Source organism: Alligator mississippiensis, chromosome 3, assembly GCF_030867095.1.
Source record: "Alligator mississippiensis isolate rAllMis1 chromosome 3, rAllMis1, whole genome shotgun sequence".
Lineage (NCBI taxonomy): Eukaryota > Metazoa > Chordata > Crocodylia > Alligatoridae > Alligator > Alligator mississippiensis.
This window is the reverse complement of record NC_081826.1, coordinates 617,177-633,395: the sequence shown is the minus strand read 5'-3', so window position 1 is coordinate 633,395 and position 16,219 is coordinate 617,177.

Here is a 16,219-nt window from a genome sequence, read left to right as displayed (position 1 = left end):
ACAGACTCTGGTCCGTGGGGCACAGTCACCGCCGGGAGCGGGGCTGGCTGCGGCCTGAGCTCGATGCCCAGCAGGGCTGGCGCCAGCCGGGGAGGTTTCAGGGGGCGGCTGAGCACCGGCTGGGTGCAAGAGCCCCGGCCCAGGTGCAGTCACAGATTTAAGTTCATCACGGGGGCACAGAAGGGAATTGGTGAGGTTTTACTCACCAAGGCGCCCCCGGGGGTTACAAGAAACAATGGCCACAAGCTAGCAGAGAGCAGATTTAGACTGGACATTAGGAAGAACTTCTTCACAGTTCGAGTGGCCAAGGTCTGGAACGGGCTCCCAAGGGAGGTGGTGCTCTCCCCTACCCTGGGGGTCTTCAAGAGGAGGTTAGATGAGTATCTAGCTGGGGTCATCTAGACCCAGCACTCTTTCCTGCCTATGCAGGGGGTCGGACTCGATGATCTATTGAGGTCCCTTCCGACCCTAACATCTATGAATCTATGAACCTATGGATGCAGCTGCCTCTGCAGCCCCAGGCCCCCGGCGCTGCCACGCTCGCTGCCCCTGAGCATGCAGCCCAGGGACAGTGCTGTGGGGCCTCAGCTGCCCGCCAGGGACAGGGAGGGGCGCCTGCGGATGGGAGGACAGGGTTTGGCACCTGTGGGCAGGAGCAGGCAGGGTCTGCTGGGGCCCAGGGCAGACAGCCCCGTGGAGCAGTGGCCCGGCCCCGGCCCCATCCCCAGCCTGGGCTGCAGCAGCACCCAGCACTGCTGAGGAAGATAAAAGAATCACGGACCCCTGTAGCAACAGGAGGGGAGAAAATGATTTCCCATCCCCACGTGGCAGCCAGCAAAGCCCAGAGCCTGGGCAACACCCGCCCCCTCCGCTCTGCCCTGCAGCCTGGGGACAGCAACAGCTCCATCCATCACCCCGACTGCGCAGCTGGGGCCACACAGCCACGTGCCACACAGAGGCTGCCCATGCCGCTTGAGCACGCATGCACAGGTAGGCCTCCCTAGTCCTCAATCCCCCCTGACCACTGCCTGGCCTTTTCTTGAAGAGCTGCAATGAAGGCGACTCCATCACAGCCCTGGGAGTCGGTGTCACCGCCTCGCTGCTCTAGCAATCATAGAGGTCTTCCGGCTATCCAAACTAAACCTGATTTGCTGCAACCTCAAGCCATGGGTCCACATCCTCCTCTCTGCAGCAAGAGAGAAAAAGCGCTTTCCCCCTTCTTTACGGCAGCCCTTCTGTAGCAGCCAAAACCCAAAGCCTCGGACCCTGCTAGCATAGATTTATGTTCCTGGCTGACAAGTAGGTTTCGGCTGAATCAGGCTGACCAGCAGTGCTGGCGTCATGACGCTGCCGCCTGGCTGCCCGGCCTGACTTTCGCTGGCGCATTAGAAAATACGTGTAAACAAGACTAAGGGCACAAAACATGAAGGACAAGGGAAAGCAAATGAAAAGAGAAAGGGCAATAACAATAAAGGTGGCAAACGATGGAAGCACGCAACAACAACAATGATGCAATAATCCTTCGCTGAGATCCCAGCACGGAGCAGAACGGCCAAGAGCAACGGGCAAGTCAACAGCAACCCGGAGAAGAGGGCACAGCACCGGCCAGCCAAGGTCAAACCCCATTAGACGATCCAAGAGGAGAGCTCCAGACCCACTGGGAGACGGGAGGGGCCGCAGAAACCGGGCTATTTGGTGATACTGCCCCTCACCCTCCCTGGGGAAGGATGCAGGATCACGACACACCGCACCAAACACAACCTGGCACAAGACTTCTCCACCTCTCACTCACACCTCCCCACGCACACGCCCAAGAGTGCCAAACGGCAGGTATTTATTCAACCAAGTCACACCATGTTCACCCCCCAATCAGTCCTGGGCAGAGGGCTGTCAATCACTGCCAATCACAGGTCTTCCCATCACATCCCTTGTCACAAACCCGGTCGCTTGCCTTCACCTCTGGACTCACACGATTCCTGCCAAGCGCTCCGGGCCTTCTGCACATGCCAACGGGCAGCGGTTAAACGTTCATGTTAAAAGTTCCTGATCTACCACGACTCCCAGATCCTTCCCTGTAGTGCTGCCGTCCAGCCTGAGCCCCCATTTTCTATTTATGGTTTTGATTCATAGATTCATAGACTGTAGAGTCGGAAAGGACCCAATGGATCATCGTGTCCGACCCCCTGCCTCCCGCAGGAAAAAGGACCCAAGCCAGGTGATTGTCAAGTCTCCTCTTGAAGCCCTCCAACCTAGGTGACAGCACCACTTCTCTTGGCAGCCCGTTCCAGACTCTGGCCACCCTTGCTGTAAAAAATGTCTTCCTAACGTCTAACCTAAATCTACTCTCCACTAGTTTGCACCCATTATTCCTAGATACTCCCTGGGGCGCTCTGGTAAACAGCGTGTCCCCAATTCCCGACTGTCCTCCCTTGATGAACTTATAGGTGGCTACAAGGTCACCCCACAGCCGTCTCTTGTGAAGGCTGAAGAGATCCAGATCCCTCAACCTCCCCTCGTAGGGTCTTGCACGGAGACCACTAATCATGCGGGTGGCCTCCTCTGGACCCTCTCCAGATCCTCCGTGTTCCTCCTGAAGTGCGGCGCCCAGAACTGGACGCAGTACTCCAACTGGGGCCTGACCAAAGTCGCATAGAGGGGGAGCATCACCTCCCTCGGTTTGTTGGTCATGCATCCGCTAATGCACGACAAGGTGTGATTGCCCTTGTTGATGGCCTCGTTGCACTGCCGGCTCACGTTCATCTTGGAGTCAACTATGACACCATGATCCCTCTGCCTCTGAGCTGCTGAGGGGGTCGTCCCCCAACCTGTAGGTGCTCAGGGGATTCCTCCTCCCCAGGGGGAGCACCTTGCATTTGTCCTTGTTGAATTGCATCCTATTTCTCTCTGCCCATTGATCCAACCTGTCCAGGTCGGCCTGTAACTGCTCCCTGCCCTCCGGTGTACTAACTTTGCCCCATAATTTGGTATCGTCTGTGAAGTTGGAGAGGGTGCTCTCCACGCCCTCGTCCAAATCGCTGATGAAGATATTAAATAATACTGGTCCAAGGACCAAACCCCACAGGACCCCACTGCCCACCTCCCTCCAAGCCAAGACCGACCCGGCCACCGCCACTCTCTGGTGCGGTCCCCGAGCCAGTTGCCACCCCCCGACTGTGCAGGCACCCACTCCATGGCCCATTAGCTTCCCAATGAGAATAGGATGCGAAACTGTGTCGAGAGCTTTCCTAAAATCCAGGTAGACGACATCGGCCTCCGCTCCTGTGTCAAGGCAGGGTGTGACCTGGTTGTAAGAGGCTACAAGGTTTGTCAGGCAGGACCTACCTGCGACGAAGCCATGCTGGTTTCCCCTCAGCATCGTTTCCCTTGCTGGGCCTGCACAAATGTGCTCTTTGATGATTTTTTCCAGTGTTTTTCCAGGGATAGAGGTAGAGTGACTGGCTTGCTTCCTGGCCCTGGCAGCTGCAGGGGCAGCTTGGAGGCCCGCCTGCAACAGCACCTGCATGGGCGATGCAGCTCCTGCTCCGTGTACTCTGGGCACGTGCCCGATGCCACCACCAAGCGCCCACTTCCAGGAACAACCCTCCTGCAGCCAGCCCGGGGGAGCTCCCAGGGACACGGCTCTGCCCCAGGTGAGACGGGGGAGCGCCCGCCAACAGGCCCGCCAGCTCTCCTGCCCCGTGCCTTTCGTGCCCAGCCTGGCCCATGGTCGGCTGCCGTGCGGACAGGCCAGCACTGTTCTTTGTAAGCTCGCCAGCGAGACAATCCTCTTATCCTCCCGCGCAGCGAGTCGGAAGCCGGATTCATGGATAATCGCTCAGAACCTGCCCGCTCCCTGCCTGGGTCCCTTCGCTGGCCTGCCGGGGCGCCAGGGCACCTCGGGGCCACGGCCACGCTTGCCCAAGGGTGTCACGAGCTGCCTGGGGGAGTCGGGCACCCGTATCCTGCTGCCCACGCTGCTCAGCACTGCTCCCCTGCCACTGCTCTTCTTGCCCGGCCCCGGGCTGGTTCCCTAAACACGACGACCCCCCTCCAAAAAACCAGCGCCGAGCAGTCCTGGGAGTGAGTAACTCCGTGCGACATGAACGTCGCTGCTGAGACCCAAACGGCCTGGTCCCTGGGCAGCAGCTTTGGCAACAAAAGCAGCTGCTTGTTTGTAGAGCAGGAGCCTGGGACGGATCTGCCCCTGGGTCCCAATCCTGCGTGTCCCAACCCCCGGGCAGGACGCCCTAGCTGGCCGTTCTGGAGAGGGATGCACTGCCCGCTGTTTCCCTAACATTGGACTGGTGCTTTTATCATTCTCCTCGTGCACAAATTTTCATGCCAAAAGTCATAATCGAGGACTTGGTTTCCTCTTGGTGCTGATAAAATAAAGGCTGCCCAGGCTGCAAGGAACGTCACGGTCAAGGATACGCCCCAGGGACTGGGGTAATCGCTGGAGACGGGCATCCATAACCTGGTTTCTAAATAACTGCACAATGAATAGGCAGACAAGGCTCTTTGGGTAAATGTGATATCTTTTATTAGACCAAACAGAGTTGGAGAAATTGTTCTTTGAAAGCTTTCGGGCACAAACACCTTTCTTGGGGCACAACGAATAGGATTTTTCTCCAGCAGCTGGAGAAGCCGCCTGGCAGGGGGTTGCAAGGAAAGCCTCTGGCCTGGCCAGGACTCGGCTTCTCGCGGATTTTCTGCAAGCCCCTGACAAGACCGCGGGAAGTTGATGTCTAAAGCTGTGACCAGAACGAGCAGAGACCGTCTGGTCCATGCTCCCCGGGGCTGGGGCAGGCGTGGGGACCAGCCCTCACAGTGATGATACAAGGGGATCTGTTTTGCAAACAGGCCGAACTGGTCACATCCGCAGGAAATCCCCGGGGGTCCTCGACCGGCACCACGTGGTCCCCGCCAGGCGGGAGCGCAGGCGCTGCGGGGTGCAGCTGGCACGCCGGTAAATGCAGCGTTTCGTCCTCCCTCTGCAGCACGTGGCTCGGACTGGCGGCCGCTCGCTCCCCGCAGCTGCATCCTCCCGCCGGGCTGCAATGGGCAGCCGCTGCGTACACCACGGGTCGCCTTTGGCCCGCGGCGCACGCCTAAGTGGCGATCCCTTTTCTCACAGACTCCGTAGGAGGCTCCGCGTCGGACCGGGCAGCCGTTCTCGTCACGAAGACACACGCCTGAGTTTCACAACTCTTTGCCGTTTCTTCAGAGATCTCATCAGCAAAGCGACCTGGACGTGGCACGACCGGCCTGCTCTGTGTGTGCGGCTGGGAGCGCAGACTTTCCAGCTCCTCCTGTTTCAGAGGCCGGGAGCGAGCTTTGCAGAGCCAAGGTGAAGGGACCGGTTATCAAACCTCACAGCGTCTCCTTCCCGGGCCCCTTTGCCTGGCGGGGGCTGTGTTTCCAGGCCTTCAGTAATGCTGGCTGGAGGGTTGCATCCAGAGCTCGTCTGACCTCGCTCTGGGTCTTCTTGGGACAGAAACAGGTCACAAGCCACAACGTCACTAGGCTTCCCCATGCAAGAGCACCCCGAGCACGGGCCGCCTTGCCAGCGTCTCCTGGAGTGCACCCCGGCAGCAGCCTCCGCTCCTCGCTGCACCAGCCCTGCAAAAACATGGGCTGGCTTACAGGTGCGTGGGGGAAGGGGGGACACACGCTGTTCTGCAAGTCTCTTTGCAGTGACAAAAACAGCCAGAAGGTCCCAGGTTCCTGGACTGAGGGAAGCCGGCTGAAGGAGCCTGGGAAACACCAGTAAAGCCCAGCGACAACGCGACAAGCAGTGGAAACCAGCAGCAGGACAGAGGGGGTGGCAGGGAGCGGGAGGCACTTTACATCCACCAGATGGCAGCACATCCCACCGCATTGCCGGCCGTGGCACCCCGCGTGGGTCAGAGCCCCGCACCCCGCACCGCAGCCTCCGGCCTAGGGGCTGGTCCAGCCTTGCGCCCATTGCAGCCCATCTTGCACCCCTGCCTGGGGCTTCCAGCTGGTGACGGGCACCACGCGGGCTCTCGCAGGGTGGAGGGATGCATGCCCGTGCCAGCTGCATGCACCTACCCCGTGGGGCGACTGGGTGCGGTGCAGCAGCCTGGAGCTTGCAGGGGTCAGAGCAGCAGGCCTGGCCACAGTTGCTCCTCCATGAAGCATGCACAACGTGGGGGCCAGCTGAGCCGTGGCAGGCACCATAAGTGCCAGGCAGTCAAGCAGGCGACTGCCCAGAGGCTCAGCTGGCTGGCGGCATGGAGCACGGCTGCGCCGCGGAAGAGCCTCCTCTCCCGGCTCCGTCCTTCCTGGCCCTGAGGTCGCAAGGGCTGGGGAGGAAGAGGCCAGCGGGGAAGGAGGCGCCTGCCAACAGAGAGGTCCTTGCAGAGCGGGTGGCGGACGGCTGCGTTCGCACCGCAGTGGGCACTGCCCACCGGGCCCAGCCCCAGCTCCAGCTCCCGGCCCTCCCTGCTCCTGTGGTTCACTGCACTGCTGGTGCCCGCTCCGCCACGTACAGCATCAAGGGTGCTGCGACCTCCACAGCCACGGCCCCTGCTCCACGTGGGGCTGAGCTCTGCCCTGGCCGTGCCTCTAAGCTACCCCAGAGACACCACGAGAGGGCACAGCGGCCGTTCTGGGGCAGTCGGCCAAGGGACGCATGTGCCCCTGTACCCTTGTGTCCGATGCACCTATGGGCAGCAGATTGTCTGCCACTGGCACCGTGCTGCTCCTGACCCCGGCTCCTGCTTGCCCTGGGCATCCCCCTGCCCTTCTCAGCCTGCTGCCCCATGCAGACCCAGCCTGGAGCAGAGCAACTGAAGGCAGCTCTAGCTTAATGTGGCTGCTAACAGCCCGGGGGCCGGGTGCTGCACCACGGAGGAGCCCCTCAGCAGCATCCCCACTGCCCCCACTGCCCACGAGGGAGCAGCTGCCAGGAGACACTGCCCGCTGCACCACCACGTGGCTGCACCCCAGCTCCAAGGCCAGAGGCCTCCCGCCAGTGCAGCGCTATGGACCACACAAGCCCTTGGCCTCGGGCCAGCTTGGCAAGACCCGGCAGAGGACGGGCTGGGCACTGGGCAGGCACAGACAAACAGTGGAGAACTCGAACCCAGCTCCGGCTGTGGGTGAGGAGTCCCGTGGCTCCGACCCGAGGGGGACAGGACCTGTACCCACCCTGCTGACAGGGTGCAGATGGCAGCCGTGGGCTGGGACTGCACCCCAGTGGGACACAGTGGGAACAACACAGGCCATGATGCGAGGGGAAGGCTGCGAGCGTTTGCACGATGGTGAGCTGGTTGCATAACTGAATGAATGCCACCAGGCTTCAGCGTGGCAGAGGCAGCCCGTGCCCACGGCCTGGAGGCATGCGGCAGGGCTCTGCTGCATGCCTGATGCTGGAGGAGGTGGGAACTGGCTCCAGCACCCATGGCCCTGCCCCAGGCCCCATGCACCCAGCTGCAGCTGAGCCTGGGTGTGAGGGTGGGACCGGGCTCCCTGCCACACTGTACGTTGCCTTCACTTTGGCCTCTCCAGCATCTGGCCCTGGTGACCGAGTGACCACGTCCTGGGCAAGAGGACTGCCCTTCAGTGGCCTCTGACCCTCTTCCTCCTTGGCAAGACAGCGTGTCCGCACCGCTCCAAGGCGAGGGGCCCCTGGCTCAGGCCCAGCCCGTGCTGCAGCAGGTCCCATAGGAGGGAACCTGGCTGTGAAATAGGAGCTTCGTGACCAGGAGCAGCCACTGGCCGCAGCACTGCGGGACCGGAGGAACATCCAGACCAGTACAAAGGAGAGAGGGCTGTTAGCGCCTCTGTAATAAAGAGCTTAGATGGAAAGTGGCGGGAACAGCATCAGCACCGCGCAGCCCAACGAGCCTCCTCCCCTCTCCCTCCACCGGACCGGATGGGCAGCATCCCCTAGCACCCCCGCAGCGCCGCTGGGATCGACCCTCGCTGCACGCGCTGGTGTCAGACGCTCGTGCCTCCCTCCCGCAGCTGCAATCTGGGAGAAGGTTCCCGGCGGGTCGTGCAAAGGTGCACGTCACCAGCAATGCCGGACCCTGGATGGCCAGGCTGCGCAGACTCCTGCCGTCTCAGCAAAGTGGGGCCGTGCTAACGAGGTCCCTTGCTGGGTCTGGGCCTTGGGCAGGGCAGGGGGAGCAGCCTGCCGGGCAGTGCCAGCCGCAGTGCCCTCATGCCCCGGCTCCCCCAAAAGCCCCAGGCCTTCTCAGCTGCTCCCAGCCCCTATGGACCCGGCCAGATCCTGCTGCAGGGCTGCGGGAGGAGAGGCCGTCTGTAGACGGGGTCAGCAGGACAGACTGGGAGCCCCCGGCTCTGGGCTGGGTATGGCGCCCAGGACAGGGGAGACCGGGCCTGGGCAATAGGCCAGAGGGGCCGGGCGAGGGCCACAGCTCGGGCAGGGCACAGGAGCCCGTCCCACGGCTCACGCGCCCTGGGGCAGGGGAGATCCCCGAGGAGGACGGAGAAGCACGGAGCCAGGGCAGCAAACCCAGCCGGCGTCTACCCTGGGATGTTGCTGGGCCGTGCAGCGGAGCAGCGAGAGGCTTCCCGCCGGCAGCCCTGCCGCAACCCACGTGTCCGTCTCGGCAGAGCGGGGTCATGCGTGGCCGTCGCCAGTGGAGATGGGCAGAGATTGTAGAGAGGAAACTGCAAGCTGAATCGCAGGAAGCGTCTGGTCACCAGATGCCTGAGACTGCAGCCGCAGGCAACGTCCTGGCTCACGGCGCCGCTAGACGCCGACCTGCTGCTGCACGAGAGCGGCCTGCTACCGCCAGGCCTGCCCCGCACCCTGACTGCAGGGAACTGGGTCCGCGGCCAGGGCTGCGCCTGCCCCCACAGGGAAGCACCTGTCTGGGGCGACGCCGGAGCCGTGAACCCCGCACCTGCGCCCAGCCCTGGGTTTGGGGAGGAACCTGCGCCCCTACCCCTGGCCACTGCCAGGACATCACCTCCCTTGCGGGGTGGCCGGCAGGGAACCGCCTGCCCTGACTTGCACAAACAACCCCCATCCCTCCCCGCGTCCTGTGCAGCCTCAGCTGCCCCCCGCCTGCCCCGGCCCCACCCCGCGGCTCCCAGACCTCACGTGCCCCCTTCGACCCGCGCCCAAGAGCGGCATCTTCTGCTCCTGCCCGACTGCGCCCAGCCAGGGAGGGGGCACGGCTGCACCGACACCTTCCCCTGCCCTGCGCTGGTTTCCACCCTCCACGGTCCAGCCCGGGTCCTCCGGCTGTGCGGACTCCCCGCGGCCCCTTCCCCCTGCTGTCCCCACCTCTGGCGGGGCCTTGCTGCCCGTTTCGGAGGAGGAGATGGAAGCAGCCATGGCCAGAGCTGCAGCAGCGCCCTGCGCCTTGCTCCCTGCCTGCCCCGTTTGCCTCGGTGCATGGGGCTGCCCCAGTGCCTGGATGCGAGCGCAGTGGCCACGCGACACGCTGACAGGGCACCCGCCCCGTGCCCGTGCGATGGAGGCTTGGCACAAATGCAGCTGAGGCCGGCAAAGAGCAGGAGTCCAGCACTGCTGCAGACTGCGAGCAGCTCACCCAGGCCTCTGATCCCAACTCCACCCTGGTCCCTGGGCACAGGGACTTGCCATCCCACTCCCCATCAGCGGAGCTGCTCTCAGCCCGGCAACCAGAGGGAACCCGTGCCGGAAATCGCAGCAAATGCCCCGTGCTGTTCACAGCCAGGTCTCGGTCCTGCAGGTACTAGACACGCACACGGGGACGTGGGAGTGAGGCATGACGATGGGGAGCTAACCCAGGAAAGGCCATCAGAGCCCCAAGCTGCCCCCAGCTGCACGCTCACTCTACAACTCGTGCTGACAAATGGTCCTGAAAGGAGCCGAATCCGGAGGGCCAGAGCGCGTCTCTGCGGAGATTGTCCAGGGCAGGCACACCTGATGCAAGCTGACACCCAGACCCACGCTTCGCGCTGCACCAAACACAGACGGGCTCCAAACGTGCAATGTCAAACTGCAGCCCTGGTCCCTCAAACACAGGATTAAAATAGGCGACAGGCAAGGAGAGGCCTCCAAGCAGGGAAGGGAGAAAGACGGGGATGGAGCCCCCCACCTGGCCCTGGGTCCCATGAAGGTCGCTCTCCCAGACGGCGTGGTGCTCAGCCCTGCAAGGGGCTCGCTGAGCAGCTGTGCCCCTTCGGGAATCCTGCCGCGCGGAGCCAGCACCGGGGTCCTGGGAAGGGCACAATCAGGATACTGCGGGAGGAGCTGCAAATCGTCCCCAGGAGACTGGCATCTGGCACGGGGACGGAGCGTGGTCTGGGGCTGCCGGTTCCTGCCTCGTAGGGCAGCCTGGCTCCAGGGCGCTGCGGGAAGACTCCTTGCGCTACAAACAGCCACGCGGCAGAAGACGTTTTAGAACAGACAAATACACCGAATACCAAGAGGTCACCAGACCGGACAGCTTGCACCCCCCGGCTCTGGAGGAACCAAAGGTGAAATCGCAGAACATGACAACCGTGCATGACCGGTCAGTGCAAACGGCTGCAGAGGTGAGGCTGGGAACCACAGCGCGCCGAGTCCCGCTTCCGTCCCAGCCTAGCTGGTGGAGCCTGCATACCGAACAGGATCAGCTGTCACACAGACGGACACGGGCTGCTGGGGAAGGGTCAGCACGGCTCCCGCAAAGGGAAAGTCTGCCTGGCCGCCCTGTGGGAGCTCTTTGGAGGGGTTAACAAGCACGCGGACAAGGAGGACCCAGCTGACATGATGTATATGGACGTGCAAAAAGCTTCCAGCAAGGTCCCTCACCACAGGCTTTTAAGTAACTGCGTTGACATGGGATCAGAGGGAAGGGTCTTTTGTGGACTGAGGGCTGGTGACAAGACAGGAAGCAAAGGGCAGGGCCAAGCGCTCACTTTTCAGGATAGAGGGAGGTCAAAAGTGGGGTCCAGCCGGGACCTGTGCTGGGCCCAGTTTTGTCCAATGTTTTCATCGGTGACCCAGAGACAAGGGCGCACGGTGCAGTCTCCCAGGTTGCAGGTGACACCAAATGACTCTGGGCAGTCGAGTCCCGCGCGGACGGCGAGGAGCTACACAAAGGTCTCACCAAAAAAACAGCAGATAACGTCACCGCTGACAAGTGCAAGGTGATAAAATAGCCCTAACTCTTGGCACTCCGGGCTGGGTCCTGAACTAGCTGTTACGAGTCGGGAAAGAGATCCTGCCACCACCGTCACTAGTTCTCTAACACGCCAGCTCAGCGCGCAGCAATGACCAAACGCACCAAAGAAATCCTGGGCTTCACCGAGAGGGAATTGCAAACGAAGGGGGAACATCCCCCTGCCGCTGCACCAGCCCACGGGCGCCTGCAGCTCGGCTCCGGTGCGTGGCACTGCCTGCACCTCTCAGAGAGCACGGCGCAGAACCAGGACAGGTCCAGGGAAGAGCGACCGGGCGTCAGGGGCTGCAGCAGAGGCCAGGCCCGCAGAGCCTCAACGGGCTGAGCCTCGTCTGCGTGGACAGGAGGAGGCTGCGGGGCAGAGGACAGAGGGCTGGCACATCAGGAAGGTCGCGGAGCAAGGGAACGGGGAGCTGCTGCTCACCGAGTCCAGCTCACTAGGACTGGCTGAAATTAGCAGGAGATGGGCTTAAAACGAAGAAGAGGAAGTATTCTTATGGCGCGCATAGCTAACCGACGGCCCGCGTTGCCCGGGAGGTGGGGGGGCGGAGAGCGCAGCCCGGTCCAACAGGGACTAGACAACCCGTGGCCGGCAGCTCTGTCAACAGCTGGAGACGTCTCCTCAGGCATCTCAAAACCAACGGGGGTGGGTGCTTGGGAGGGTAGCGAACGGGGGGAGACGCCTCTAGACGTATCCTGCCTCTGTCGCACACTGGGCCCGATGCACCGCTGCTCTGCCGCAGTCGGGCCCTGCCGATGTCTCGTGTCGCCTGCTGGGACGCGCAGCCCTGCCCGCTCCAGCGAGGCCACGGCCAGAGCTGCGCCGCTCTGCTCTGGGCCCCTCTGCGAGGCCGGCGTGAAGCCGGGGACCGGGTTCGAGGGGTCAGAACGACGGAGACGACGAAGGCGTCTCAGGCCCACAACTCCCCGCGCCCAGGACGCAGCCCCCACAGCTGCCCAGCAGACTGGTCAGGCTGTACGGCGGACAAACAGGCAGCCGACATCCGAGCGGAGCAGCCTGCGCTCCTGCCTCCGCAATGCCAGAGACCACGAATCGCAGCCAAACGTCGACAGTCCTGCTCACTGCACCCTCCCGGCTTGCCCAGGTGCTCCAGCTGGAAACCCTGCAACGTCCCAGTCCCCACCAGGGACAGGCCTGGACGGCTGCAGAGCCGTGCGCCTGCAGACACCTGCCCCAGTGACGTGAGCAACAGCAGCGGAAACAGGAGCCAAGCCAACACGGCAGAGACGCAGCGCCGTTCCTGACCCCCCCGGGGCCACGCGGGAGGGAAACATCAGAGATGCGTCCCAGTGGAAAGCCACGGGGAGGCTGCGCCCAGCCCCAGGCTGAGCAGGGCCGTGCGACCGAGCAGCCTGCCGGGGCCGTCGCAGCCCAGGGATCAAGCCTGCGCGCTGAGCTACCTGGCAGGGACCCGGGGCCACGTCCCTCTTTAGAGCTGGCAGCGCCTGGCGGTCTCCGCGGGGGACAGTCCCACAGGTCAGCCGCTGGTCTCGCACTCGGGGAACTCAGCGGCAGCCCCTGCTCCTCGCAGTCTGGCCCTGAGCCCGGGCAGGTCCCGGAGACTTTGTCTGTGCTGCAGAACGGTGTGTCACAAGCTCCTCGTCCTGTCCCGGGACCAGCTGCGCGAGAGCAAAACCTACCTGCGTGTTGTCTCCGCTCACACACGGCCCCCGGCAGAGACTCCCGTCTGCAGCCACGGCCTGGCCCGCACGCCTCAGCACGCCAGCCTCCCACGAGCCATGGGATGAGCATCCTGCCTGGCGCACGGGGAGAGGGGAGAGGACAAATACATCCAAGGTCCCTGCGTTGGGGACGGGCAGGCAGAGTCTCTTTGCCATGGCATGGGAAGGGTCAGCGCTGGCGCAGATGGCACTGGGGCCCGGTGCTTTGGAAGTGCCGTCACCTGGGAAAGATGAGAGCGGGTGCCGAGAGCGGGTAGCGGAGACGAGGGCACGTGGAGGAAGCGCTGCCATTCCCGCGTGTCCCAGCGCCAGGGCTGGGCGAAGCGAAGGCAGCACGGGCAGCAGTGTTGTTCGCCCGTTGGACTCCCTGCCTGAGACTCCGGAGTCAGGAGCTGAGCAAGATGCAGAAGGGGCTGGGCAGCCGGGGACAGCAGCACAGCAGGGGCCGACAGCAAGGGCTGAGACACCAGGCAGGGCAGGATGGGGCTGGCTTGCTGAGAAGTGTAAAGGGCAAGGGGTTAGTGACCAGCGTGCTAGCCTCCCGCCTTCGGGCTCCAGGGATCACTCGGACAGGAGGCCAGTCCCAGGGCAAAGGACAAGGGCTAAGCTGTGCTGGAGGGGGTTTCAAGTGCAAGGTCAGGAGGGCTGCGAGGGCCCGCGTACAGGAGAGGTGGAAACGGAGAAGGCGGAGGAGCTGTGGGGAGCCCTGAGCCCAGGCTAACCGCACGGGCCAAGCAGGAGCTGGTTTCAAGAGCCTCCAAGGAGCGGGGTGGGGAGCTGGGCGCGTGCCTGAGCAACATGGAGCAACCTGCAAAGGCACAAGAGGAAGTCTCCGACAGGCACAAGGAACCGAAACCAAACGGAGCGAGGCGTGGACGTCCTGCAGCGGGGTTCAAACATCGCCCAGAAGTTTCCTGGCAGTCGGAAACAAGGTCTGTGTTGGGGCAGCAAGTGTCTAAACTGACCTGCAGCCCAAGGACACACCCCACAGCCTGGCGCAGCGGGATGGGCCGAGGAGGGGACCGGCCGTGGGAGGCTTTCCAGCGAGCAGGGCCAGCAAACGAGTCTCTCTTCCACTTGGAAACTGTGACCAGAGATGAGCGCAGCAGGGACCAGTGGACCAAAAGAGTCAGCTTGGAAAAGAAATCCTGGGGTCACGGACCAGCGCAGAAGCCAGGCCCCAGGCGAGAGACAGCTGTGGTAGGCGGGGATCTGGCCCCCGTCCTCTCCCCTGCGCGTCACCCCAGGAGCCGCAGACCCCTGGCATGGACTTGCTGGCGGATGCTGCGCTGTACTCAGGCCTGCGATCAGTGCAGCGATAGGAGGCCAGGGGCACTCGCCGCAGCCCTCGGGCGGTTCCTTGCAGCCACCACCAAAGAAGGGAGGTGGCAGTCGCGCCCCTGGTGCCCGGGGAGGCTCCGTGCCAGGCACACACGGTACCTGGGGGGCATTCAGGGCGGTGGCATTTTGAGCAGCTGGAGGAAGTGTCATGGTTATAAACTGAAGGCAGGCCAGGGCAGGCCACGAGTGCCCTGTGAAAGCCCCTGGCCAGCTGGGGATGGGGGACCCCAGGGTGAGGGGGCAAAGCCAAGCCGGAGAAGCGCAGGGCTGGGAGGGACCCCTCCCCAGACCGCCCGTCTGCACCAGGGATGCCCCAGAGGTGGTCGCACTTCAACCTGCGTTTCCACCCGGGTTCTGGGAAGCAGGCGCTGGGGAGCAGACGTGGATCCCAGGGGCAGGAAAAGGCTACTCAGAGCCGGGCTGCGCCTCCGGCACGCTCACGTGACAGCCTCTGGATTGTGTAATGCGCCAGCTGCAGCTGAGAGGCTTCGGGAGAGGGCACGGCTCTCATGTCTAGATGATATTCTGCAGCTGCTGCAACCGCTGGCGAAGGACCGCTCCCTCTGCCAAAGGCCTGTGATGAGCACAGGGCCGCTGAGCTGGCACAGGCCCCGCAAGCGGGCTGCTCCCTAGAGACGTAGCCACCCCTGGCCCCGGACCAGCCACGAGCGGGAGGAGAACAGAACGGGGAGCGCCGAGCTGGCCATCCGGGCAGAGGGATGCTCAGGGGTGTGCGACGCCGCAGACCTCCGCTCCCGGGGGAGAGGGTTATTTGTGGCTTTGCAAAGCCGCTGGGAAGAAAGGGAAAACAGGCAGCGGCCTGCACATTTCCAGAGCTGAAAAGGGCCATTGTGCCGGGCACGGTCAGAGCCGACACACATTTCAAAGCCCCTTTCACACGGGGCGCAGGTCGGCTGTTACACCGCGGGCTCAGGACAGACACGGGAGCGCAGATGGACGCAGGGAGTGACGGCCTGGCAGCACAAGGCCAAAACCTGCCTGGAAAGAAAGGCGATGGCACGTGCTCCAGCCCTGCTTCCCCGCGACTCCCCGGGAGGGAAGCAGAGCGGGCCTCGCTGCTCTGCCCGACGGGCAGGCTGGGCCTCGTGTCCCGCTGCAGCCCCGAGGGGCAGCAACGTGGAAGGCGACTCGCCGGGCAGATGGAAACCTGCTGCACTGTCTCACGCAGACCTCGGCACGAGCACGGAAACGCTGACGCTGACGCTTTGCCAGGAGCTAACTGTAAACACTTAAGCGGGCGAGCGAGGAATTGACATCTCGAGAGAGGCTGTGCTCACAAACAGACGGCGGGTAGGCGGGCCGGCGGCCCCTTCTCCCCGCTGCACGCACGAGCACACGTTCCTGCGCCGGAGCCGCGGCTGCGGAGCTGCAGGGCCCCGCTGCCCCGATCCGGCCCTGGCACTGGAAAAATCAATTGTCCAATGCAGCCGCCCTGGAGCGGGCCTTGTCCCAGGCTCTCGCAGTCACAGCTCCCCGGTCGCGGCCGTGCAGTTTGGACCGCGGGGCAGGCGCCGGCCGAGGAGACGGGAAAGGGCCGCGGCTGCACGGTGCACGCGGGCGAGGGGCAGCGTCAGGACGCAGGCGCTGCGGGTGCTCGGCGCTCCACAAAGCTTTGGCCGAGCCGAGAAAAGGTCCCGGCGGCAAAACGTGAACGAAGGGAGCGGGAAGCGAAGCGTCTCACGCGTGCCCTGCAGCGTGGCGCGTCCCAGGCGCCGCGGAGGGGCATCGCTGCGGGGCCTGGGCTGCAGCCGGGCGGCCGGGGCAAGCGGTGCCTGGCCTGGACGGCCGGCCGGCCGGATGGAGGCCCGCGGCGGGCAGCCGGGGCGGGCGGCAGCAGCAGCGGGTCGAGCCGGCGAGGTCTGCCCGAGGGGCTGGGGCGCCGCGCACGCCTGCACCCGGGCTTGCACCGGCAACAGCTCGGCCCCCGCCCGCCCCGGGAAGGGGCGCAGCGCCCGAGGCCCGGGACCAGCGCCCGGCCCGGCAGCCGCCCCTCAAGGGCC